Source organism: Oncorhynchus mykiss, chromosome 3, assembly GCF_057628025.1.
Source record: "Oncorhynchus mykiss isolate SJ-2025 chromosome 3, ASM5762802v1, whole genome shotgun sequence".
NCBI lineage: Eukaryota > Metazoa > Chordata > Actinopteri > Salmoniformes > Salmonidae > Oncorhynchus > Oncorhynchus mykiss.
The window spans coordinates 44455951-44462549 of record NC_143024.1 but is presented as its reverse complement, the minus strand read 5'-3'; positions in this window follow the sequence as shown (position 1 = coordinate 44462549).

Sequence of the window (6599 nt, the reverse complement as noted above, 5' to 3'; positions counted from 1 at the left end):
GAGTGGTGCTTGTAAATTGGGGCGAGGGAGTAGCTTTTGGGACACATGATACTGGGGAAAGGTTTTAAAATAAAGTTACTGACTGAAGACTGGGTAGCCCCAATTCTGACTTGTGCTCTGATATCTGCTTCACTGCTTTCTGCTCTCGTAAAAGCCTGGGTTTTCTGAACGTTAACACAAGAAGCTTGTTACCTAAAATGGCTCAATTGAAAGTGTGAGTTCACAGCTCCAATCCAGATGTGTTGGTCATTACTGAGACGTGGTTAAGGAAGAGTGTTTTGAATACTGATGGTATCCTTTCTGGTTATAACCTTTTTCGGCAAGACAGATCTTCCAAAGGTGGAGGAGAGGCAATCCTTACCAAGGATCACCTTCAGTGCTCAGTTGTCTCCACCAAGTCTGTCCCCAAACAATTTGATTTGCTGGTTTTAAGCATTAAACGTTCAAATAGCTCTTTGTTGACTGTTGCTGGGTGTTATTGTCCTCCATCAGCACCGGCCTGTACCTTACCTGCACTAAGCTCTCTCCTGGCCCCTTACACTAAGTCTGAATTTGTCTTGCTAGGGGGTCTAAACTGGGACATGCTTAAATCACCTGATCAAGTCCTAAAGCAATGGGACTCCATAAATCTTTCTCAGATTATTACCAATCCCACAAGGTATCACTCCAAACACCCAGAAAAAGGCTACTCTCCTCGCAAATAATCATGATAGGTATTTCTGTAATGACAGAAATACCTATCATGATTGCTGTAATGATAGGTGTTTTCTGTAATGATCTTAGTGATCACTGTTTACAGCCTGTGTTCGTAATGGCTGCTCAGTGAAACAACCTGTCCTGATTTGTCATGGACGCTTGCTAAAAAACTTTAATGGGCAAGCCTTCCTTCATGAACTGTCCTCTGTAAAATGGTATAGAATCAGCTTGATCCCCTCCGTCGAAGATGCTTGGACCTTCATTTTTAATATTTTCAGTGGTATTGTTAACAAAGAAATGAGAATTAAAAATAGGTTCAGCCCCTGGTTCGACCGTGATCTTGCAGTTACTCCACCTCAAGAATTGCATTTGGCGAAAGTCTAGGCACACGCATACTCAGGCTGACTGGCTATCGTTCAGGCAAATGAGAAATAAGTGCACTCAGGCTATCCGGAAGGCCAAAGTTAGTTACTTTATGGAGCTGTTCTCTCTGGTTAAAAAAAAATGGTTAAAGACCTGGAGAATAAACCCTTCTCCTTACAGCTGCCCATGTCCCTTAATGTTGATGGTGTGGTTGTTACTGACAAGAAGCACATGGCTGAGCTCTTTAATCACCACTTCATTAAGTCGGGATTCTTATTTGACTCAGCCATGACACCTTGCACGTCCAACATTTCCTCATCTCCCACCCCTTCTAATGTGACTATCCCCGATGCTTCTCCCTCGTTTTTCCCCTGCCCCGCTATAAAGTTTCTCCCTGCAGGCAGTCACTGAGTTTGAGGTGCTAAAGGAGCTCCTTAAACTTGACCCCCCAAAAAGATCTGGGTCAGATGGTCTAGACCCTTTCTTCTTTAAGGTTGCTGCTCCTATCATCGCCAAGCCTATCTCCAACATTTTTAACCTGTCTCTCCTTTCTGGGGAGGTTCCCATTGCTTGGAAGGCAGCCACGGTTCCTCCTTTATTTAAAGGGGAGATCAAGCTGATCCTAACCGTTATAGGCTTATTTCAATTTTGCCCTGTTTATCAAAAGTGTTGAAAAACTTGTCAATAATCAACTGACTGGCTTTCTTAATGTCTATAGTATTCTCTCAGGTATGCAATCTGGTTTCCACTCAGGTTATGGATGTGTGACTGCAACCTTAATGGTCCTCAATGATGTCACCATTGCCCTTGATTCTAAGCAATATTGTGCTGCTATTTTTATTGACTTGGCCGAAGCTTTTGATACGGTAGACCATTCCATTCTTGTGGAACGGTTTAGGAATATTGGAATATAGGAGTATTTGGCCTGGTTTGCTAACTATCTCTCTCAAAGAGTGCAGTGTATAAAGTCAGAAAATCTGCTGTCTCAGCCACTGCCTGTCACAAAGGGAGTACCCCAAGGCTCGATCCTAGGCGCCACGCTCTTCTCAATTTACAACAACAATTTACAACAACATAGCTCAGGCATTAGTAAGCTCTCTCATCCATTTCTATGCAGATTATACAGTCTTATACTTGTCTCTTTTGTTGTGATGTATGTTTTGTCCTATATTTATATTGTATTTTTACATTTTTTAATCCCAGTCCCCTTTTGCCTTTTGGTAGGCCGTCATTGTAAATAAGAACTTGTTCTTAACTGACTTGCCTAGTTAAATAAGGGTTAAATAAAAATGTCTATGCTAGTAGGTTACAGAAACAACCACATTTAGAGTGAGGTTTCCTTTTCAATCTATTAAAATGATTGGACGTTGCCTCCTAGTATTTCATCTATAGTATATTGGATGCTGGTTGAGATATGGTCCTATACAAAATATTTTCAATTGGGGGGCGGAGCTAGCATGTTGGAGTGAACGGCTGTGCGTGAGAGGCTCCTGCAACTTTTTTGCGAAATAATCGAATTTAACCTACTTTATGGCACTTTTTACAACAAACGTTTCTTTCTAATACAAGATTGTAACTTTTTATATGAAAATGCCGAGTAATAAGCGACCAAAGGACAATAAATCCACAGCGGAGGCCTACTCCCCACTAAACAACGAGACAGACATGGCGGGAGGCACATGCAACAACGTGACACTTACAGAACTTACCCGGGCTTTGGGGGAGCTACGTGTTGCTATAGCTGAGGATCTTAAGGCCACTATTGCTGAACTGGACACCAAAATCGAGAGCATCATTCGAACGGTCGCTTCGCATGGCCAGAGTATTGTGGACCTTGAGAAAGCTTCTGAATTCAACGCTGGTAGGATCGACGAGTTAGAGAAGCTATGCACGTCATTGCAGGATACTGTGCAGAGGCTTTCTGTGAAAGTGGTGGACCTGGAGGGCCGATCCAGACGTAATAACCTTCGCGTTGTTGGTCTGGCAGAGGGGGTAGAGGCGGGCTCTCGCCCCACCGACTTCTTCGCCAAGCTATTGAAGGATGCAATGGGATCGGATGTTTTGGATTCGGATCCCCAGCTGGACCGCGCACATCGCTCCCTTGTTCCAGTGCCTGGACCGGGCAAACGTCCTCGCCCAGTAATCATCTGTTGTCACAGTTTCAAGACCAAGGATCTTATCCTGCGTGAAGCTCGAATGAGGGGCAACCTGTCACATAAAGGGCATCCATTCCGTGTCTATGAGGATTATGCGCACGATTTGGCAAAGCATCGCGCCGACTACAGAGATGTCATGACCAAACTCTACAAACTCCATCTTCGCCCAGCCTTACTCTTCCCTGCAAGACTAAGAATTACCCCGCCTTCCGGTGAGAAGATTTGGCTCTCCTCGGTTTTGGACGCAGAGAAGTTTATCCGGGGATATACACCAATCCCCCGTACAGGTTAGAGTGCCTTGTTATTGCATGTTAGGGTCTGCTCATGGACTCGAATCCATACTATACCATATTGGGTGAAAACGTATTAAACGGGCTCAACAAGGGCTACCGAACATGTAAGACGCTGAGCAGACCAATGGATGGCGGTCAGAGCTCTCAATGAACGTTACATTCACTTTCATCCCGGCTGTGCTCAGAGCGATGCACATTTTTTACTTCCAGGTTTGATCACTGACACCTTCGGACGGATATACTTATATTCCCCCACTTTTGTTTTGTTTCGTTATTTATTTTACAATCATTACATTATTCCTACTACCATACCATTTATGTATTGCTTGCAGGGGACTGGGGGTGATGGTTGGGAGGGGGCAGACACCTGGTTAGCAGGTTGATGTTTTGTGCCGTTCTGCCTTTGTCTGGCCGTGGGCCTCTCTCCCGACTAGAGTCCCACCAGCCCTCTGTAGTGCTTATGTCTGTGTAGGTGTGCGTACATATAATTACTATTTGTACTTTATTACTATTTTCTCTTAGCATTTTAGTATTATGTATGTGTATATTTTAAATCAGTGTAGATTGTTATTCTGGGGTATGAATGTTTGTATGTGTATATGTGCATATGGATGTATATACAGTGCCTTGCGAAAGTATTCGGCCCCCTTGAACTTTGCGACCTTTTGCCACATTTCAGGCTTCGAACATAAAGATATAAAACTGTATTTTTTTGTGAAGAATCAACAACAAGTGGGACACAATCATGAAGTGGAACGACATTTATTGGATATTTCAAACTTTTTTAACAAATCAAAAACTTAAAAATTGGGCGTGCAAAATTATTCAGCCCCTTTACTTTCAGTGCAGCAAACTCTCTCCAGAAGTTCAGTGAGGATCTCTGAATGATCCAATGTTGACCTAAATGACTAATGATGATAAATACAATCCACCTGTGTGTAATCAAGTCTCCGTATAAATGCACCTGCACTGTGATAGTCTCAGAGGTCCGTTAAAAGCGCAGAGAGCATCATGAAGAACAAGGAACACACCAGGCAGGTCCGAGATACTGTTGTGAAGAAGTTTAAAGCCGGATTTGGATACAAAAAGATTTCCCAAGCTTTAAACATCCCAAGGAACACTGTGCAAGCAATAATATTGAAATGGAAGGAGTATCAGACCACTGCAAATCTACCAAGACCTGGCCGTCCCTCTAAACTTTCAGCTCATACAAGGAGAAGAGATGCAGCCAAGAGGCCCATGATCACTCTGGATGAACTGCAGAGATCTACAGCTGAGGTGGGAGACTCTGTCCATAGGACAACAATCAGTCGTATATTGCACAAATCTGGCCTTTATGGAAGAGTGGCAAGAAGAAAGCCATTTCTTAAAGATATCCATAAAAAGTGTCGTTTAAAGTTTGCCACAAGCCACCTGGGAGACACACCAAACATGTGGAAGAAGGTGCTCTGGTCAGATGAAACCAAAATTGACCTTTTTGGCAACATGGCAAAACGTTATGTTTGGCGTAAAAGCAACACAGCTGAACACACCATCCCCACTGTCAAACATGGTGGTGGCAGCATCATGGTTTGGGCCTGCTTTTCTTCAGCAGGGACAGGGAAGATGGTTCAAATTGATGGGAAGATGGATGGAGCCAAATACAGGACCATTCTGGAAGAAAACCTGATGGAGTCTGCAAAAGACCTGAGACTGGGACGGAGATTTGTCTTCCAACAAGACAATGATCCAAAACATAAAGCAAAATCTACAATGGAATGGTTCAAAAATAAACATATCCAGGTGTTAGAATGGCCAAGTCAAAGTCCAGACCTGAATCCAATCGAGAATCTGTGGAAAGAACTGAAAACTGCTGTTCACAAATGCTCTCCATCCAACCTCACTGAGCTCGAGCTGTTTTGCAAGGAGGAATGGGAAAAAATGTCAGTCTCTCGATGTGCAAAACTGATAGCGACATACCCCAAGCGACTTACAGCTGTAATTGTAGCAAAAGGTGGCGCTACAAAGTATTAACTTAAGGGGGCTGAATCATTTTGCACGCCCAATTTTTCAGTTTTTGATTTGTTAAAAAAGTTTGAAATATCCAATAAATGTCGTTCCACTTCATGATTGTGTCCCACTTGTTGTTGATTCTTCACAAAAAATACAGTTTTATATCTTTATGTTTGAAGCCTGAAATGTGTCAAAAGGTCGCAAAGTTCAAGGGGGCCGAATACTTTCGCAAGGCACTGTACATATTCTTTAAATATATATTTTTATATATGATTTTTTTGTGTGGGTATGTATACATACATGTATATGTATGTATATATGTGTGTATGTATGTATGTATGTATGTATGTATGTATGTATGTATATGTATGTATATGTGTATGTGCAGTGCCTTGCGGGGGTGTTCGGCCCCCTTGGGCTTTGCGGCCTTTTGCCACGTTTCGGGCTTCGGACATGGAGATGTGGGGCTGTGTTTTTTTGTGGGGAGTCGGCGGCGGGTGGGACGCGGTCATGGGGTGGAGCGACATTTGTTGGATGTTTCAGGCTTTTTTGGCTTGTCGGGGGCTGAGGAATTGGGCGTGCAGAATTATTCAGCCCCCTTAAGTTGGTGCTTTGTGGCGCCACCTTTTGCTGCGATTGCAGCTGTGGGTCGCTTGGGGTATGTCTCTATCGGTTTTGCACATCGAGAGACTGAAGTTTTTTCCCATTCCTCCTTGCAAAACAGCTCGAGCTCAGTGAGGTTGGATGGAGAGCATTTGTGAACAGCAGTTTTCAGTTCTTTCCACAGATTCTCGATTGGATTCAGGTCTGGACTTTGACTTGGCCATTCTAACACCTGGATATGTTTATTTTTGAACCATTCCATTGTAGATTTTGCTTTATGTTTTGGATCGTTGTCTTGTTGGAGGACGGGTCTCCGTCCCAGTCTCAGGTCTTTTGCAGACTCCATCAGGTTTTCTTCCAGAGTGGTCCTGTGTTTGGCTCCATCCATCTTCCCGTCGGTTTTGGCCATCTTCCCTGTCCCTGCTGAAGAGGTGCGGGCCCGGGCCATGGTGCTGCCGCCACTATGTTTGGCGGTGGGGATGGTGTGCTCAGCTGT